Here is an 18,739-nt window from a genome sequence, read left to right as displayed (position 1 = left end):
AATCTATTTTTGAGAAGCAACGAGACCCTCTAAGTTGGTCAAACAAATCATCTATTTTGGGTAGAGGATTTGTTCTTAACTATAACTCTATTCAACTTGCGGTAATCAATACACAACCGCAATGACCAATCATTCTTCTTCACAAAGAGAGCCGGCGCTCCCCAAGGCGATGTACTAGGGCGAATGAAGCCCTTGTCTAAAAGTTGTTGGAGTTGAATCTTCAATTCATGCAATTCGGCGGGTGCAAATCTATATGGTGACATGGAAATCGGTGCCGTGCCAGGCACTAATTCAATGGAGAAATCGATCTCCCGGTGAGGTGGTAAATAGTAAGATCTTCTGGAAAGACATCCAGGTATTCACAAACTATCCTTGGTAACCTAACACGAGCCTCGTCACTCTCACTATCCAAGAGAGTTGCAAGAAGTCCACTAAGCTTGCTCCTACTACGAGGGTCAATAATTGGCGACAAGGCTCTATCAACTCGGTTCCCCAGAAAATAGAAACGATCACCACCTGAGGTGCAAACTGTAACTCTCTGATGGTAACAATCTATCACAGCTCGGTACGAACATAACCAGTCCATGCCTAGAATGATATCAAAACTCAACATGTCTAGTAATACAAAAGCAAATGGAAGTCGACGCCCTGCAACTTCTATCTCACAATCATGACACCCTCGGTCTAAATAAATCATACCCCCCACAGGTGACTCTAACCTGAGCGGAGACGCTAACTGTGCCACCTCTAACCCCAATGTAGAAACAAATGCAATAGATATAAATGAATGAGATGCACCCGTGTCTATCAATACATTAGCCAAAGTATTGCACACAACAAAAATACCTCTCACAACTGAGGTTCTCGGTAACTACTCTGGCATGGTAACAGCATACATACGCCCCTGTGGCCCCTGATGAACTTGCTCCTCTCTCGAAGCATAGGCCTGATGTACTGATTGAGCCGAAGTGGCTCCCTGGTTAGCTCATCAGGTCTATGTAGAATGAGCCTGATGGTGGCTCTGTGTCTGCCTCGACCCTGCTGCGCCAGATGCGCCTCCCAACTATCGGCAAGTTCTCTTCATATGCCCCGGTTGACTACATTGATAACAATTAAACCCTTGACCTTTATTTCGAGACTGAGATTGACTTTGAGATCGGTTAGGTAGTGACGGTGGTAACATCAACTGCCCTCCTCCCTTCTGTGGGCATTCATAGGATTTGTGACCCGGTTGGCCACACTTGAAACAAGAGATGCCACTTTGTGTACTCTTTCCCGAGCTTGAATTAGGGAAAGGAAAAGTAGATCTAGACTGCTGTGGTTAGGACTGGGATGAGAAGTTACCCCTGCTTCTCTTATTCTGCCTATAGTCCCCCTATGGTTTTTGCCCCCTAGACCTTGAACCCCACTGTCTCTCCTCCTCAGCCTGTATTGTAGTCTCAACATGTGCCACCGCCTCCACAAGATGGTTATAGTTCCGGATCATATTTCCAGCAATTTTGTACAAAATTTTGGTTCTTAACTTTTTCTCAAACTCGAGACAACGGCACTCTTCCGTTGCCACTAACTCCAGTGCAAACCGGGACAAACTAGAAAAAGCCGCCTCAAACTCGACTAGGGACATGAAATTTTGTTTGAGGTCCAGAAACTCTTGCCTCAATCTCTCCCTAGCAGTAGGAGGTAAGTATTTATCTTGGAAAGCAATCACAAAAGCTTCCCATGTCGGCTCCACTGAACCCTTGGCGTACTTCCACCATTGACCCGCATCTCCTTTAAGATAATAACTCGCTAGAGTCACCCTTAGTTCACTATCTTCAATGTGAAGCATTTCAAATGTCTTCACAGTTTGTTCTAGCTACTCATCAGCTTTCTTGGGCTCATGGCCACCAAGGAACTCATTCAGTTTGGCCCGCAAAAACTCCCAAGTAAGGAAACTTGCAGCGTTCTCTCGGACTTGGTTCTCAGCCCTCAACAAATTCATAGCCCCTGCTATCTCTCGAGCTAGGGTCCCTATTGTGATGTGACCCACTGGTTCAGCCACATTAGCTTGGCCTGTCCCTTCCTCTTGTACCGGAACTCCATGAATCAGTACCTCATGTACACCCTGACGAGGTCTACCACGTCTCTCGTCTCTACCACCCCGAGTTTAACCTCTTCCTGACATCCTATAAAGGACAAAAGAAATAATTTAGCACACTAACTCATATGTGCCCGCAATTTACCTCACACGTTCGACCTTAACAAGTCTATATATATCTCTATCATATAAACAAGTTAACTTCACTCCACATAAGCACTTAGTCATGTAAACACATACGGATTATTCTTTCATGATGAAATTCGTCCCACAAAAAATCAAGAATTCTTAAAAGAACGAGTATTGATCAAGTACCCTTCTAAGAAGACCTCAAGGAATTTAACAGGCGTAAACAACATCCCAAAAGTCCAATCCCATACCCATATAGCGACATAAGCATGTTATCACATAGTCATAAAATGCATAACATCTTCCTATCATGCAACCTATCATGCAGCATGAACCCCATGTGGTAAAACAACCACTTCCCACGGGCTCCAAGTATTTGAACCCGATAGCTCTGATACCAAGTTGTAACACCCCAAATTTCTAGCCCCCCAAATGATAATACAACAATCATGGCTCTTTCAAAGAAAACCGAATATAAATCTCTAAACTTACATTACATGAAACAATAGTTCTTCATGCAACAGTACATCAATCCAACAATAAGTAAATAAACAAATAGATACCCCAAAGGGTTTACAAATTTCCAAGGTTTAAGCCCGGTTACACAAAACGGTTATTCAAACCCACACAAATACAGCCCTTGGCTTACAAAATAGAGTCACGCAAAATCAGAGCATTGTACTCCCAACACACATACTTTCACGCCCCTAGTTGGGTGGAATCACCACATCTTTTCCTACACAAAAATCCCGTAGGGTGAGCATAAAGCCTAGTAGAAAATTCTTAACAATGTATATACATTTTATACAAGTCTTAAGAGATGAAATGCACATACCATGCTATGCTCGACCCCCGACCTGCCCAGTCGAAGTGGCAAAACGTGAAAGAAGGGTTGAAACTGGGATCACTACAGGCTATTACACATCACAATATTGATTTCGTACGCAGCAAGCATGGTGAAGAGGTAATCTCTCCAACTGGGTGCGAAATTGCACTAAAGTATTAAAGAAATTAGTATTCAAGAAGAAATTCAAATAGAACAACAATAAAGATGCAAAAATTTATATAGTGAAGATTCGTTAAAATTTTGGCATAATGATAAAAGTATAGCTAAAATAGACTTAATCGATTCTAATAAAATAATTAGAGTAACAAATGGTATATACTTATAATGATATAGAGGAATTTAGAAAAGAAATAGAAGATCTCAAACGAAAAGGATTAATTAGAGATAGTAAAAGTCCACATAGTAGTCCAACATTTATGGTCATAAATCATGTTGAGATTAAAAGAGGAAAGGAGAGAATGGTAATAAATTACAAAAAATTAAACGAAAATACTAAAAGAAATGGTTGTTTTATTCCAAATAAGCAAGTCCTTTTTAACAGAATACAGGGTGCCTCCTGGTTCTCCAAAATGGACTGCAAAAGTGGATACTGGGAAATAAAAATGGAAAAAGACAAAATTCCACTAACAGGCTTAGTGCACCACAAGGACATTATGAATGGCTTGTAATGCCATTCAGGTTAAAAAAATGCACCTCAAATATTTCAAAGAACGGATAACATCTTTAAAGAATTGAATAATATTTGTCTTGTATATATAGATGATATTTTAATTTTTTCCAGACCATAGAACAACATAGAATAGATGTTAAAATAATAACAGAAAAATGTGACAAACATGGAATAGTATTAGGTAAAAAGAAATGCGTGTATGCACAAAATGAAATAAAATTTTTAGGACTTCAAATCAAAAGAGGAACAATAGAAATGCAAAGTCATGTTCTCAAGAAAATTAATAAATTTCTTGATAAAATCACAGAAAGAAAACAATTAGAAAGATTTTTAGGATACTTAACATATGCCTCAGATTTTATAAGAATCTTAGCTAGAATAAGAAAACCTTTATAAAGAAACTAAAAAAGGATGAGAGTTAGACTTGGAACTCAGCCGACTCCACTTTAGTAAAATTCTTAAAAGAAAAATGTAAAGATTTACCTACCCTAACTCTTCCTAATGAAAATGATGAGCTAGTACTAGAAACTGATGCAAGTAACAATCACTGGAGCGCAGTTTTAAAAATAAAAGAAAATAATCAATTATGTAGATATTGTAGTGGAAGTTTCAATCAAGCTGAATGTAATTATTCCACCATGGAAAGAGAATTATTAGCCGTAGTAAAAGGAATATAAATTTTTTAAATATTTTTGGCACCAAAACAGTTTTTAATAAGAACTGATTGCAAAGGCCTACTGAGTTACATAAATAAGAATTTATCTAACATACAGGAGCAAGGGAGGCTTTTACGATGACAACTCTGGTTAAAACAATTTACTTTTGACATAGAACATGTTAATGATAATAAAAATAGTTTAGCAGATACTCCAACTCGAGAACTTGGAGATGGCATCCACAAGACTTACACCACTAGAGAAGGAAACACTCTTGGCAAAAACTGAAGAAGTGCTGGACTTGGTGACACAAGACAGTGCTGAAGTTATCAGAAAAATACAGGTTGTAGAAAAGAGTCGTTCTGTGAACGAGCTTATTAGAACAACGCATTTGGTAGAAAAAACCTTTTTAAGATTAGAAGTATTATATTCTATTCTGCAACTCCCTGATGACATCCAAGATAAAATAAAAAGATATACGTTTATTAAGTTATTTCTGAAATGGTATAAAGAATGTGTCACCTATTTGGGAATTTAGTGGTGCTACTTCAACAGACGAACCGCCTTGTACAGTTATAAAATGTTAAAAGTTTCATTCGATCCAGATAAGGTCATCAGCCCAAAAGATCTTGTGGTTCAAATGTGGAAATTGGGAATAATCAATACATTCGACGTTCCACCTCACCCATAGAGTACTATGTTCACTCAGCTCACCAAATTCCAATAATTCACGTTCAATAATTTATAAAGTCTTTGAAGAATATCCAAGCATGGCACCCATCACATTTACAACTGCCCAAACAAAGGTAAAGGATGAACGTCTAAATATAGCTCATTATCTGATAAAAGTCAAAGACAAGAAAGACGTAATCCCCTACAAATGTGATTGGTTCAAAGATTGGGACAAACCTTTTATATTAGATCTAACAGAAGCAAGAGCGAGAGGATTTTTCCTAATATCTCACGAAACTACAGAATTAATAAGGGTTGGATTCAAATTAGTTCATTATGGAAGAACTACGTTTGCAATAACACCATCCTTGGCAGAAAAATTAATTGTTCCAAGACTACCTTATGAATCAATATATGATTATTTGGAACAGGTAGAATCAGGGACATATTTATCTGAAAAAGGATATAAAATTTTAGAAAAATATTTGATGGAACAAGATCTGGAAGGATAAGATAAGATGTTTGAAGAATATGATGAGAACTATGATCTAGTAATATTATGGGTGATGAAGGGGTGTGGAATCTAGACAATGCAATGGATTGACAAAACCATGGGCTGTTTGGAAAAACCATGGGCTAAAAACTACACTTCCATGTGACCACCCCACCAGATGTCTCTTGTTCATAAATAAATCATCATATAGCCATGCCACCTACTTGTTTGTCTTCTAGTAACAATAAAAGATAAAATATAAAATATTGTATGAGCTGGTTGAAATCCAAACTTTGAGGTCCACAAGGTGCCTATATAAAGGCCTTAGGGGAGAGAAAAAGGAGACAGATGATTGAGAGTATACTTGAAACTAAGAAAGAAGTATGGTTTTCAGGCCTTCTTAGAGCAAACAATACTCTAGCAATCCAATAGTCTACAGACACCCCTTTTCTTGTAAATCTTTGTTCAATAAATAAAAAAGTCTTTCATTTCTAGTGTGTTACTACTATATGTCGAGTTATTGATCTTAGGTCTCTTGCATAACCAAAGAAGCAATTTTTGAAGTTACAGTCTGAGGTAGGAAATGAAACAAATCTGTGCTGAGCCTGATCTAAGAAAGGAAAGGTTGAGGTTAGCCACCATTGTAAACTGGAAGCTTGCTAATGCCAGAGCCCTACGCCAATTACGTTTAGGTAACGGTCAAAATCTTCAGATACTGTTCTTATTTTGGAAGCATAGTGGGCCTAAAATCAAAACATCTAAGTTTTTTTTTCCTTTCTATGAGCTTTTATCACCATTTCTATATCCAAGACTTGTTGCTAGACCGTAATCAAGTACTAATATTAATCGTAAACTACCACCAACGTTGTGAATTTTTACAAAATCTACTAAATACTGGTGTTGCTAAAGATATATAATTTACTAGAAAATGAATTGATAAAATATCTCAAGAAATTGCATATTATCAAGAACAACTAGGTTTAGTACTCTGACAAGAAAAAAATTTCCTTCTTTTTCCACATCATCGCCACATCATCAAGCCACATCACTTGAGCCAAATTTGAGCCACAAAAATTTGAGCTACCAAGCAAATCTCCTTTTGAAAATATAAGAGCACATGCAAACTCCCAAATTAACCTCAGTAAAACTGTCTAAATTAGACCATATTCATATTAATAGATACGACTTTGGTAGTGATTGGTTTCTCCCTAGGAAGCATAGATACGGATACGAGATACAGATACGACACAATACGGATACGGTGATACGACAAAACTTAAACAAATAGGATACCGGTACGGCTAGGATACGTTTGTGAAAAATATATTTTTTAAAATTATTAAAAGTGAGTTACACATAGGGTAAACTACCAATAGGTCCTAATAGTTAGATTTAATTCCCATCAAGTCCTATTGAAAATAAGTCTTGGTAAAATTATCACTAAAAATAATTTTTTTGTGACAATTTTTTACATATGTCGTTAAAAATTGACAATTTAGTAACTTTTTTTGTCATGATTTTTATAAATTGTCGCTAAAACTTACAATTAGTGATGTTTTTTAAAAAATAAATTTTTTCCATAGGACCTATTAAATAATAAGTCCACTTATTAGAACCTACATGTAAGTACCCCTTACACATAAGATAAAGAACGTTGAGAAACCACAATGTAATTTTATTATGCAAAATACTAACCTTTAAGAATTTTGTATTAATTTCAACTAATAGCTTGTTTACTTTTTAAATTTTTAATAGGTCTTACAAATATTTCATTTCAATATCAAGTTTAATATATTTATATTACAATAATAGAACAATTCACAACTTGTCCTTATGCTTTTTCCTTTGACACTAGTGAAAAATATTAAATTAAAGTTTACCTGCTTATTTATTTATTAATATTTAATTTTACCATTGTTATATTCTCTTGTTAATTCTTACTTTCTATATAGTTATAGGGGACATGCATGAAATAATTAGGATACATCAATTTGATAAATTCTATTATTTAACTCACTATGCTCTTCTTATCGAAGAACTTAACAAAGTATTAGAAAAATATTCTTATATTTATACTTGCAATTATATTATATTATGTTATTATGCAAGAAATGTTACAATTATAATTTCATAAAACAAGTAAACATGACTGGAAGTATTCGATACTTCAAAATTAAGTATATGATACTCCAAAATTAATGAAAAAATAATTAAGAAGTATCTGATACTTTTTAATAAGTATCCGATATGTATCCGTGAGTATCCAAGGAGTATCGGTATCCGATACGGATACGTCAACCTATTTGAAGTATCCGTGCTTCATAGGTTTCTAGGGATGAAGTGGAATGGAATAATTATTTCTTTAAAATATTTATTTCATGTTTGATTGAGAGTAAACATTGCAAACAAATATTAAAATAAATAAATAAATAAACATGCAAATGGAATCATCATTCACCATGGTAAAGATCATTCCATAGAGTTTTAGGAATAACCATTCCATTCAATTCTATCTCATTCCAGGAACCAAATATAGCATTAGTTCCCTTGAGATTCCAGATCAGAGTAAACCATCAGATTGGTAATGGAATCAACCTAATTGAAGGAGCAAGGATCCTCTAGAGTAATTTTTTCCTAAAGTTTCCTAGAGTGCTACATTGTGTGGTTGAAATTTACTGGCAAGTCACATCAATTTTTCTGATGTGACTTGCCAGTTAATCTCAACCACACAATGTAGCACTCTAGGAAACTTTAGAGAAATTTCACTTTAGAGGATCCTTGGTGTAATTTTGAAGCCTTCTTGAACATACCACCAAACTAAACTACATAAACTAATAAAGAAGATAAAAAAATAAGCAATTGAGAAAAGAAATCTCAAAACTATTTCACAAGACTAAAAATTGAATCTTTGACATGCATTTGATCGATGATCATCATTTCACTCATGATATTCATATTCAAGCCCAGATTGGTTTTGGGTTTCTCTGCAATAATTTTGTTGAAATGAAATCCCAAGCAGAACATAAAACATAATCAAAAATAAAATAAAATAAGATACAATCGTAATAGAAATTATTCAAGAATTGTAATGTTTAGAGAAAATTGAGAAACTTGAATCAGAAAGAGTAAGAACAGGTTGTGTGAGATTAGGGGAAAAAAAAAACCCACAAAAAACCTGATATATGATGATTATTATGATGGTGTGAGATGGAATTACCTCAGGGGCAAAGATCAGACCAAGAAGCCTCGTAAAAACTAGGATTCGATCAGAACAAGAAAGGGATGAGGAGGACAGGATTTGAAATCTGTTGGAACCCAAATTCACTAATCCAAATGCGGCCTTGAGTGCCCAAGAAGAGAATGGAATGGAATGGACAACGAACTAGGGGTGAGCATGGTCCGAATTGGACCGGATTGAGGTAAAATCAAGACCAATCCGTTATCTGCGGTTCTTAAAAAATTGGAACCAATCCAATCCGCTTAAATCATGGAACCAATCTGAACCAATCTATTTAAACACGGATTGGATCGGTTTAGGACCACGGATTCACATAATTAAATAACAAAAAAATATATATAACACTTTAATTTCATAAAAACATAAATATAGTGCTATATTAACTCCACAATAGCAACATGTTTTTCATAATAGCGGCATACTGTTCTAGAATTTAAACAACCTTAAGAAAACTAGTTTCACCATAAGTATTTAGACCATTACAAATTAAAACTAAAAACTAACAAATAAAAGTAATAAAAGAAGATATAATACGGGTTTAGGTTTGAGTTTAGGTTTTATATAGAATAAAAGAAGATATTATGGGAGAGGATGTATAATAAAAATATAGAGTATTTGTATACGGTTCGGATCGGTTCCAATCCGGAACCGTGGGGTTCAATCCGGAACCAATCTGTGGACTACGGGTTTTTAATTCTTCAATCCGGAACCGAACCACGGATTCAAAAAATCAATCTAAACCTATCGGATTGGACTGGACTGGATCGGATTATGGATTTCACGGATTCCTTGCTCAGCCCTACAACGAATGGGGTCCAGATCGGCAGCTTTTGGAACCGTTTCAAAAAAGAACAAACTCATGTATTTTGGGAAAACCGCTCAGCCTGGCGATTCAACCGGTAAACCAAAAGAACCGGTGTCGGTATAAAATTTTCCAAATTAGGGCAAAGTTTCAGTTTCACATTCCAGTGGCCTCTCTCTGTCTCTCTCTCAGTCCTGCGATTCAGCTCACTGTACTCACTCTCTTCCTCATATCCCCTCTAATCTTGTACTGTTTATTAATTTTTTTATTAATTTTAATCGATAGATTCAGATTTTAAAAATCCTTGTTTTTATGTCATTGAATTAGATATCTTTCCTTCAATTAGTAAATTAGTCATGCAATCAACCTCATTATGAATGTACACATATGATTACAAACAACAATGAGTTATCAAAGTAAGATCAACTCCATTGTCACATGGATTTGCCAAACTATTATTGGCTTGATACAGTACAAAAAGGCCACTTTTTTATTTTATTGTATTTTATTTTTTATTCCACTCAAAATGGTTCTCATGTTATTTTGGCACGCCTAATTCTATCAATTTTGCTACCGTTTGATCTATTTTTCAAAGGGAAACAAAAAAGAGCATATGGTGGTCATAATTGGTGTGGAAATCTTGTGCCTTTTGACAAATTTTGGCTGAAGATTTGGGACACCATTGGAAGGCATTTTTTATTATAACGAAGTGGCTTTGATTTAAGGATTTGGCAAACCATTAGAGTTACTCTAACCAAATAATCTCATTTGATAATATAGTCCAAGAGTGTTCTTGTCTTTTGGGTTTAGTGGCTGGTGTTCTAGGGATTTCTTTGTTTATGTTGTTGTGCTCTGTTTAAGGCCCGAAAACAGGGGACCAATTTTTTGTGCTGGTGCTATTTAAGTTTTTTTTTAAGTTTTTTTTTTTTGAGGGGATATATATCTATTCTATTATTAAAAGCCAACACTAATTTTGGTGTCATGAAGCCCAACTTTTGTCTCCAGAAGCTTTTGCCACCTGTAATTAGATAATAAAAATAAATAAATAAATACATCCACATCCTCCCCACCCCACCCCACCCCACCCCACCCACGTTCCCTCACATATCTCAACCAAACCAATTCTGAACTTCCACAAACACCTTTTTTTTTGTTACACGATCCACAAACACCTTTTCAAACACATATTCATCTTTAACATATTTAAGACTATTGTTTTTCACAAATAAAAAAAAAAAGAAGACAGGGCAAGACTATTGTTTCTCTTTGATGGTAAGTAATTTAAGAATCTTTAATTTTTATATTTTCATTGATTGAAATTTTTGTTTTTTCGTTTGCCATATATGTTTTGTTTATATATTTTGTAAATTGTTTAAGAATTTTAAATTTTTTATTTTCCAAATCAAATCAAAATCAATTCGATAGTTCGAATGGTTTCTGGTGTTGCGTGGTGGCGTGTGTGAGAGAGGGAGAGAGAGAGAGAGAGCGGGCGGGGAGGTTGCTGTACAACGAAGAATGGTTGTTGGATTGTTGTGTGTGCCGGTTTGATTTTCTAACAATATTTTTAGAATTTATTTTTTAAAAACTAATATAAAAAGACTATTTTAAAACTATTTTTGTTCTCTCAAGAATGATGGCAGAGAAAGTGTAAACAAGACTATTGTTTCTCTTTGATGGTAAATTATTTAAATATTTTCAATTTTAATATTTTTATTAATTTTATTTATTTATTTTCAGATATATTTTTTAAATTGTTTAAGAGTCTTGAATTTTTTATATTCTCAGTCATAGAAGTTTTTGTTCTATTTTGTTGATCATGTTGACTGAAAAAATAACAAATAAAACAAAATTAAAAAAACTGTAGACGTTATAATTTGAATTTTAAACTTATATTTTTATGAATTTTTTTTCATAGAAACCGCCATATAAAAATCTACATGTTTATTATGTGATTTTTTTTTTTTGAAAGTTTTATTGATGGAAACATGTAGACATTATGATGTGAAATTTTTCAATTTTTCTTTTTATTTATTTTTTGATGGATGAACCAATTCTCTCTCTTAAAGTCTTTATTTGTTATTTGGATTCTAGAGTTGTGTTTATATATCAATTGTGGTGAATTAATTCTTCATTTTTTTTTTCAGTTCTTTCTCTCAATTTTTTGGACTAAAACTTTTTCTTTCTCAATTTCTTTTTATTTTATTTATTGTATTTTTTATTATAAAATATCAATTGGGATGAATCAATTCTCCACTATTTTTTCCATTTCTTTCTCTCAATTTTTTTTTGACTGAATTTTTTTTCACTTTCTCAATTTCTTTTTAATTTATTATATTTTTTATTATGATATATCAATTTTGATTGACCAATTCTCCTTCTCTCAAACTCTTATTTGTGTTTGATATGTATTACTAGCTAAAATTTTTTCTCCAATTTTCTCTCAATAAGAAGTTATATTATAAGATAAGGAAATTTTAAAATATTTTAAAATTAACAACAGAAAACATATAGGATAGCTATAAGATTATGCACGAGTAACAAATAATTTTCAATTTATTTGTTATATCAGATAAGGTTCAATTTATTTGTTTATTTTTTATACTTATTGATTAACAAATTATTTGTAGATAATAAGAAGGTTTCAACAAATATTAAAATTGAAAAAATAATAATTTAAGATACCTTGAAAAATTATGTATGAGTATAGTTTTAAATTTGATTCAGCAAATAAAAAATAAATTTATAGATAACAAGGAGGACACCAAAAGTTATTAAAATTAAAATTTCAATTTATTTGTTATATCAGATAAGGTTCAATTTATTTGTTTATTTTTTATACTTATTGATTAACAAATTATTTGTAGATAATAAGAAGGTTTCAACAAATATTAAAATTGAAAAAATAATAATTTAAGATACCTTGAAAAATTATGTATGAGTATAGTTTTAAATTTGATTCAGCAAATAAAAAATAAATTTATAGATAACAAGGAGGACACCAAAAGTTATTAAAATTAAAAATAGATATTTATTTATTTTTTTTTTGTGATCTTTCTTTCCAGTTCTCTCTCAATTTCTTTTTATTTCTTTCATTTTTCTTTTTTCATGATATATAATAAAGTTATTAAAATTAAAAATAGATATTTAATTTTTTTCATGATGTTTCTCATAATTTTATGAATTCATAATGTGTGTGTATATATATATATATATATATTTGGTGGTGAAAATTAGGAAATATTGTATATTTTTAAAAGATTTGTGTATATTATATTGTTCATATTTTTGTTTGAAATATATACCAAGTAAATGTTATATTACACATAGTTAGAAATATTTTAGCTTGCATTACATTACACTTATAATTCATATGTATATTATTATTAAAAAATATAATAAAAGAATAATATAATTTTTTGCTGAATTTGCACATGCATTGCGTGTGCCTCAGCCGCTAGTATATATATATTGAATTTAATGATTATATTTTTATTTCTATATAATTTTCAATAGATGTAATTATGACGTTACAGTTCAATCCAATTATCCCAACGATTGAATTAGTGAATCGTGAATTGTAAAGTAATCAAAGTGAAGCTCAGCAGGTGTTAGTATGCATCAGCAGGTTGTGTCTGAGGATTCTAAAGAAGTTGAAATTTTTTATTCAGTCATGTTATTGTTGTTTGTTAAAATGCAAGAACCTTTGGCAAGGATGATAAGAGACTTTACGTTGGTGATTTCTTATATGGAGAGAGACAATGTTTGTGTGAGAGGCTAATTATTCAGATTCTATTTTGGAAAATGGAAAGCTTATGTGTTTGCCAAGAAAATGGAACAAATATTGTGTTCTAGAAGAAATAATGTTGGTTAGGAAGAGAGAATAACATAGTAAAACTTTAATTTTGGCAATATTTTTTTTTGATCAACAAAAACTTCATTGATGAAAAAGCCTTCCAAGAAGGAGAAAGTACATCAATAAAGGGACAAGAAAGGATAGGAGGGATGGGGATGGTGCACAGCACCACAAACAAAACTGTTGGTGAGGGACCAACACTGATACAAAACTGAAGAACAACTGAAGCACAGCTGAAGCCCAGATCAGATACATACAGCATACAGCAGATTCACACGGCATACAAACAGCCCAGATCAAATCTGAAGCAAAACTGAAGGCATACATCACTGATGGGCATACAACCAGATCAGATATAGTCATATACAAACAGCAGAGCATTCAGATTCCAACAGCAGAGCAAACAGAACTAGTGACTAAGACTAAACAGATACCAACAGACGCAGATAGAAGCACAGTTAACAGCAGGCTATAATCTGACTGAGGTTATGCACAATATCATGCCTGGAGTAAGAAATACCTGGAAGATTGGATTTGGCCCATAGGGCCACTCTCCACTTGACAGATTCACTCAGCTCCTTTAGGTTAGGCTGACCCCCATTGAAAATACAATTATTCCTTATCTTCCAAATATACCAGAACATAGCCATTGGTACTAAATTCCAAATGTTCATAATAATCTTTTTACCTTTAAACCCATCCACCAATGGAGCAAATCTACTACTATAGCAGGTAATACCCATTTCACATCCCACCAATTTAACAATTCAGTCCAAGACTCCCAACTGCCCCTGCACATCAGAAATATATGGTTCAAAGATTCAGGTTCAGCTTTGCAAAAGGGGCAAACATTACTTACACTGCTGCTAAGAACACCAATCCTTTGCAAAAAATCAGTGGTTTTAACTCGACCCTTCCCAATCAACCAGCCCAGAAATTGAACTTTGGGAGGGGCCACATTACCCCATAAAAGTGTAGGGATCATCAACTTCGGCCCATGATGAGCAACCAACCACTCTCTTACTGCAGCAACTGTGAACTTCCCAGAAGAAGACCTCAGCCACCTAAGAGAGTCTGAGATGGTTGGTCTCAGAGGTGGTACCTCAGCAAGCAAAGCATATAATCTAACAACCTCAACTTCTTCCCATGACCTTAGAGGCCTTCTGAAATTTAAATGCCAGCCCCCTACACCCTCCTTTCTCTGTACAACACATTCCAGGGAGACCTCCTTCTCAGTAGACAAACTGAACAGTCTCGGAAATTCATCTTTAAGCTTCATATTCCTCAACCATTTATCCAGCCAGAAGAACACTCGCTTACCATCACCCAAATTGATTTCTGCTTTTGAGAGGAAAAAATTAAGTAAATCTGGATGTATTTCTACCCCATATAGAATACCATTCCACACAGCAGACACCCGACCAGAAGGCTCCATCTTAGGTAGCCAACCCCCTCCAATGGCTCCATACCTACTATTAATCACCTTCTTCCATAATGCCTTATCCTCCTCCCCATATCTCCACCACCATTTCAATAGAAGACTGCAATTCATTTCTTTCAGATTCACAATGCCTAGACCTCCTTGCTGCTTGCTAGTTATAATCTCCTTCCACTTAACAAGATGTACTTTTGTTTTTTGTTCAGAGCTCCCCCACAGAAATGCTGCTTGCAACCTATCAATAGTTTTCGCCACACCTTCAGGTAGTTTAATTTTGGCAATATGAAAGCATAACTAAGGAGTATTAGGTCTGCAAACTAAAACTTCCATATTTTGCTTGTAGAAATGATGGGGGAGAGAAGATGACAAAGTTCTTCCAATTTTTCATTATCTTCTTCATTAAAACATGTCATGGAATCTGACATACTTTTTATATTTAACCAGATTTTGGAAAAGGGGAAAAAAAATAAAAACTTGAAAAAGGAAACATTGAACCCTAATATGATACTTTGATTTAACATTGCTTAATGTGGAAAAAAAGTCATAATTTTGGAAAACGAAAATTTGTATGAGACCATTGAGAAGCCTTTGTTAACAATATCCAGTTATAATTTTCTTTCTTTAAGACAACAGAGTTGCTTTAAACTTCACATCTGCATCCTGTAATTATTTTTTGGGTTCCCCCCCCCTATCTTGTAAATTATGAGTTGCTGCTGCTATGCAGTTTTGAGAAAAGAAGATGATGGAGAATGAGGCAAACCCTTGTAGAGGCAAGACAACTCGTTTTCCATGGAAACGTTTTTATCGGGCACAAGCTCACAGCAATCCACTAAGTGATTCCCACTTCCCTGTGCCTATCTCTCCTTGCCATGTTGACTATTCCCTTCATTTCCCTCAACTGTTTCCATCATCCGATCAATTTGACAATTCCAAGAAGATCCAATTTGCAGGTATCGGGTGTGGTTTTGGAGGACTCCTAATAAGTCTTTCAATCCTATTCCCCAACACCCTGATGATCGGGATGGAGCTGAGGGACAAAGTGACGGATTATGTCAAGGAACGGGTTTTAGCTTTGAGGGTAGCACATCCTGGTCAGTACCAGAATGTATCAGTGGTTAGAACTAATTCCATGAAATACATTCCGAATTACTTTGAGAAAGGACAGTTATCGAAGATGTTTTTCCTGTTTCCTGATCCTCACTTTAAAGAGAAGAATCATCGGCGTCGTGTGATAAACCCATACTTGCTAGATGAATATGCTTATGTTCTTGGAGTTGGCGGGATTATATATACGATTACGGATGTTGAAGAACTTGGGGAGTGGATGAAGGCCTGTTTGGAGGGCACCCTATGTTTGAAGCTCTTACAGATGAAGAACTTGAAGCTGATCCAGTTGTGAAGCTCTTTGAGTGGTGCCACTGAGGAAGGACAGAAGGTTGCTCGGAATGGGGGACAAACTTTCCAAGCAGTTTTTAGACGCATCGAGCTGTCTGTTTGATCTAAGTAGCGCCATACAAATAAAATAAAAACATACAGAATCTTCGTCTAGAATGATGTAGCAGCTTTAGGTCCTCTCATTTTAAAATCGAAAAAGCCCATCAGAATAGCTTCTATTTCTAAGAATGCCCTTGCCACATCATTTTTTAGATTAATTCTGTATAACAGTTTTGTTTGTAGATCATTTTCCCTTTGATTTTGATAGATAAAAGTTGGGAACTATTATGTACAATGCTCTTCAATTTTGACAGTTCAAGCCAATTTTGTAGCGTGGTATGGTCTACATCAATTTTCATGTCGATCATCTAGTCTCTTGAAACTTTAATTTGAGTAGCTTGTTTGGTTTAAGTTTTAAGAAAAACAGTTTTTAGAAAATTCTACTCTTTTTTTTTCGTATTTTAATGTTTTCAATGAATTTTTTTAATATTTTAAGTATTTTTTTAAAAAAAAATTTAGACACACCTAACATAATTACACTTAAAAAATATAATATTTGTAAAAAAAAAATCTTTAAAAAATACACTAAATACCCAAAAAAATATGAAAATTCAGTACATTTTCATATTTTTGTGTATTTATTAATTTTTTAAAATATTTTTTCACAAATATTTTACTATTTTAAATACATCTAAGTAAGGTGCATCTAAAAAATTTAAAAAAAAATTACTTAAAAATTAAAAAATATTCACTAAAAACAAAAAAAATACGAAAAACAAGAAAACTCAGGTTGCGTTTAGTAGAGTTTTGTAAATATGTTTTGAGAGTATGAGTTGTATTTTGAGTTTGTGAGTTGTGGAATTATGATTTGAGTGTAGAAAATTTGTTTGGTTATAGTTTTTGAATAGACTGTTGAATTGAGTTTTGAATTGTATGTGGAATTGAGTTTTGAAAGTTTGATGTGCCATGTGAAATAAGAAAATTTGTTTGGTGATGAGTTTTCAAAATAGTTTTCAAAACTTAATTCAACCTATAATTGATAATCAAACACACAACTCATAACTCGATATCCGTATTTTTGATCATCAGTCATAACCAAACTATTTTTAAAATACTCAAATAAAAAAATGATTTTTTTATTCAATTAAATGTTTTTAAGTAATTTTTTTGAATAATTTTTTTTTTCAAATAACTTCTATGTTAATTAGTTTTTATGTCAATTAATTTTTACGCCTGTATAAACATTAAAAATATTTTTAAATTATTTAGAAAATTAAAATATTAAAAATATTCCGAAAATCAAAATATTAAAAATATTCCGAAAATCAAAATATTTACAATTAAAATATCAAAATATTAAAATTAAAATATCAAAATATTTTTATGAAAATTAAAATGCTAAAAATATTCCTATAAAATATTTAAAATAAAAAGATAAAAAATATTTAATATAAAAATTAAGTTGTTTTTTAGTTTTGAAAAGAGTTTTGAGTTGTGTGTTTGGTTATGAGTTTTGAAAAGTAATGTTTATAATTTGAAATGAGTTTCGAGAAATAGGTGTAGAATTATGATTTGAAAACTGCAACCAAATACCACAATCAAATCAGTGGTAGAACTATGTTTTGAAATCTAAACCAAACAGAGCCTCAGTTTTCAGAAAACTGAAACTAAACACACTGATGCTATTTTTTATGCAACCTTTTTTTAAAATTTAAATTAACTTTTTGGTAAAGCAATCTTGATGTAGGACAAGATTTTAAATTTTTTTATATTTTTAGTTTTAATATTTTTGATATATTATTTCTTAATTTTATTATTTTGGAATTAGATTTTGACTAGGATTTTAAATAGTTTAGAATTTTAGTTTCCTATTTTCTTAGGTATCCTAATTTGTGTTGTTTTAAATTTCTTAGTTTATTTTAGAATTACATTTCCTACAAGTATTAGGTTTAGTTAATTATAAATAAACCTACAAGCATATGTAATGGAGGGTATTCAATCAATAATATTTTAAAGTTTTTTTGTTTTTTTTTCTCTTCTTTGTGGATTCAAGGTTCTATTTTTCTTATGAATTTAAGAGCCTCTTTCGCCTACTAGAACGATATTTAGTCCTTGTATATTCCGGGGGTTCAATAACATTCACATGCATTTTTGAATTGAATACATATTCATCTTCATAAATATATATTTGAAGTAGATGTGATTAGAGTAGAAGATATACATGTAATTTTTTCAATTTTCTTGTTATCAAAAAAATTAATTTTAAAAATTTTTAACAAATAATTCAAGGAAATGATGACTTTTAAAAGTAAACCTAAAAATATGAAAATCTGCTAGCCGTGACAAATAATACTTTAACAAAAAAATCTTCTTTTGATTTTTCATTCAAGTACTTGGTGAAAATGAAGATGAAGACTAACATAAACGCTT

At 32.8% G+C, this 18,739-nt stretch overlaps 1 pseudogene; it reads left to right on the top strand.

Moving 5' to 3' along the window:
• Positions 1-15,364: 15,364 nt before the first annotated feature.
• On the top strand, positions 15,365-16,601 carry LOC145798458 (tRNA (guanine-N(7)-)-methyltransferase pseudogene; annotated as a pseudogene).
• The last annotated feature ends 2,138 nt before the right edge of the window (positions 16,602-18,739 follow it).

This window comes from Camellia sinensis, chromosome 9 (assembly GCF_055761805.1).
Source record: "Camellia sinensis isolate YWXY chromosome 9, ASM5576180v1, whole genome shotgun sequence".
Taxonomy (NCBI): domain Eukaryota; kingdom Viridiplantae; phylum Streptophyta; class Magnoliopsida; order Ericales; family Theaceae; genus Camellia; species Camellia sinensis.
The sequence above is the reverse complement of the archived record's forward strand: the minus strand, read 5'-3'. Positions and strand labels throughout refer to the sequence as shown.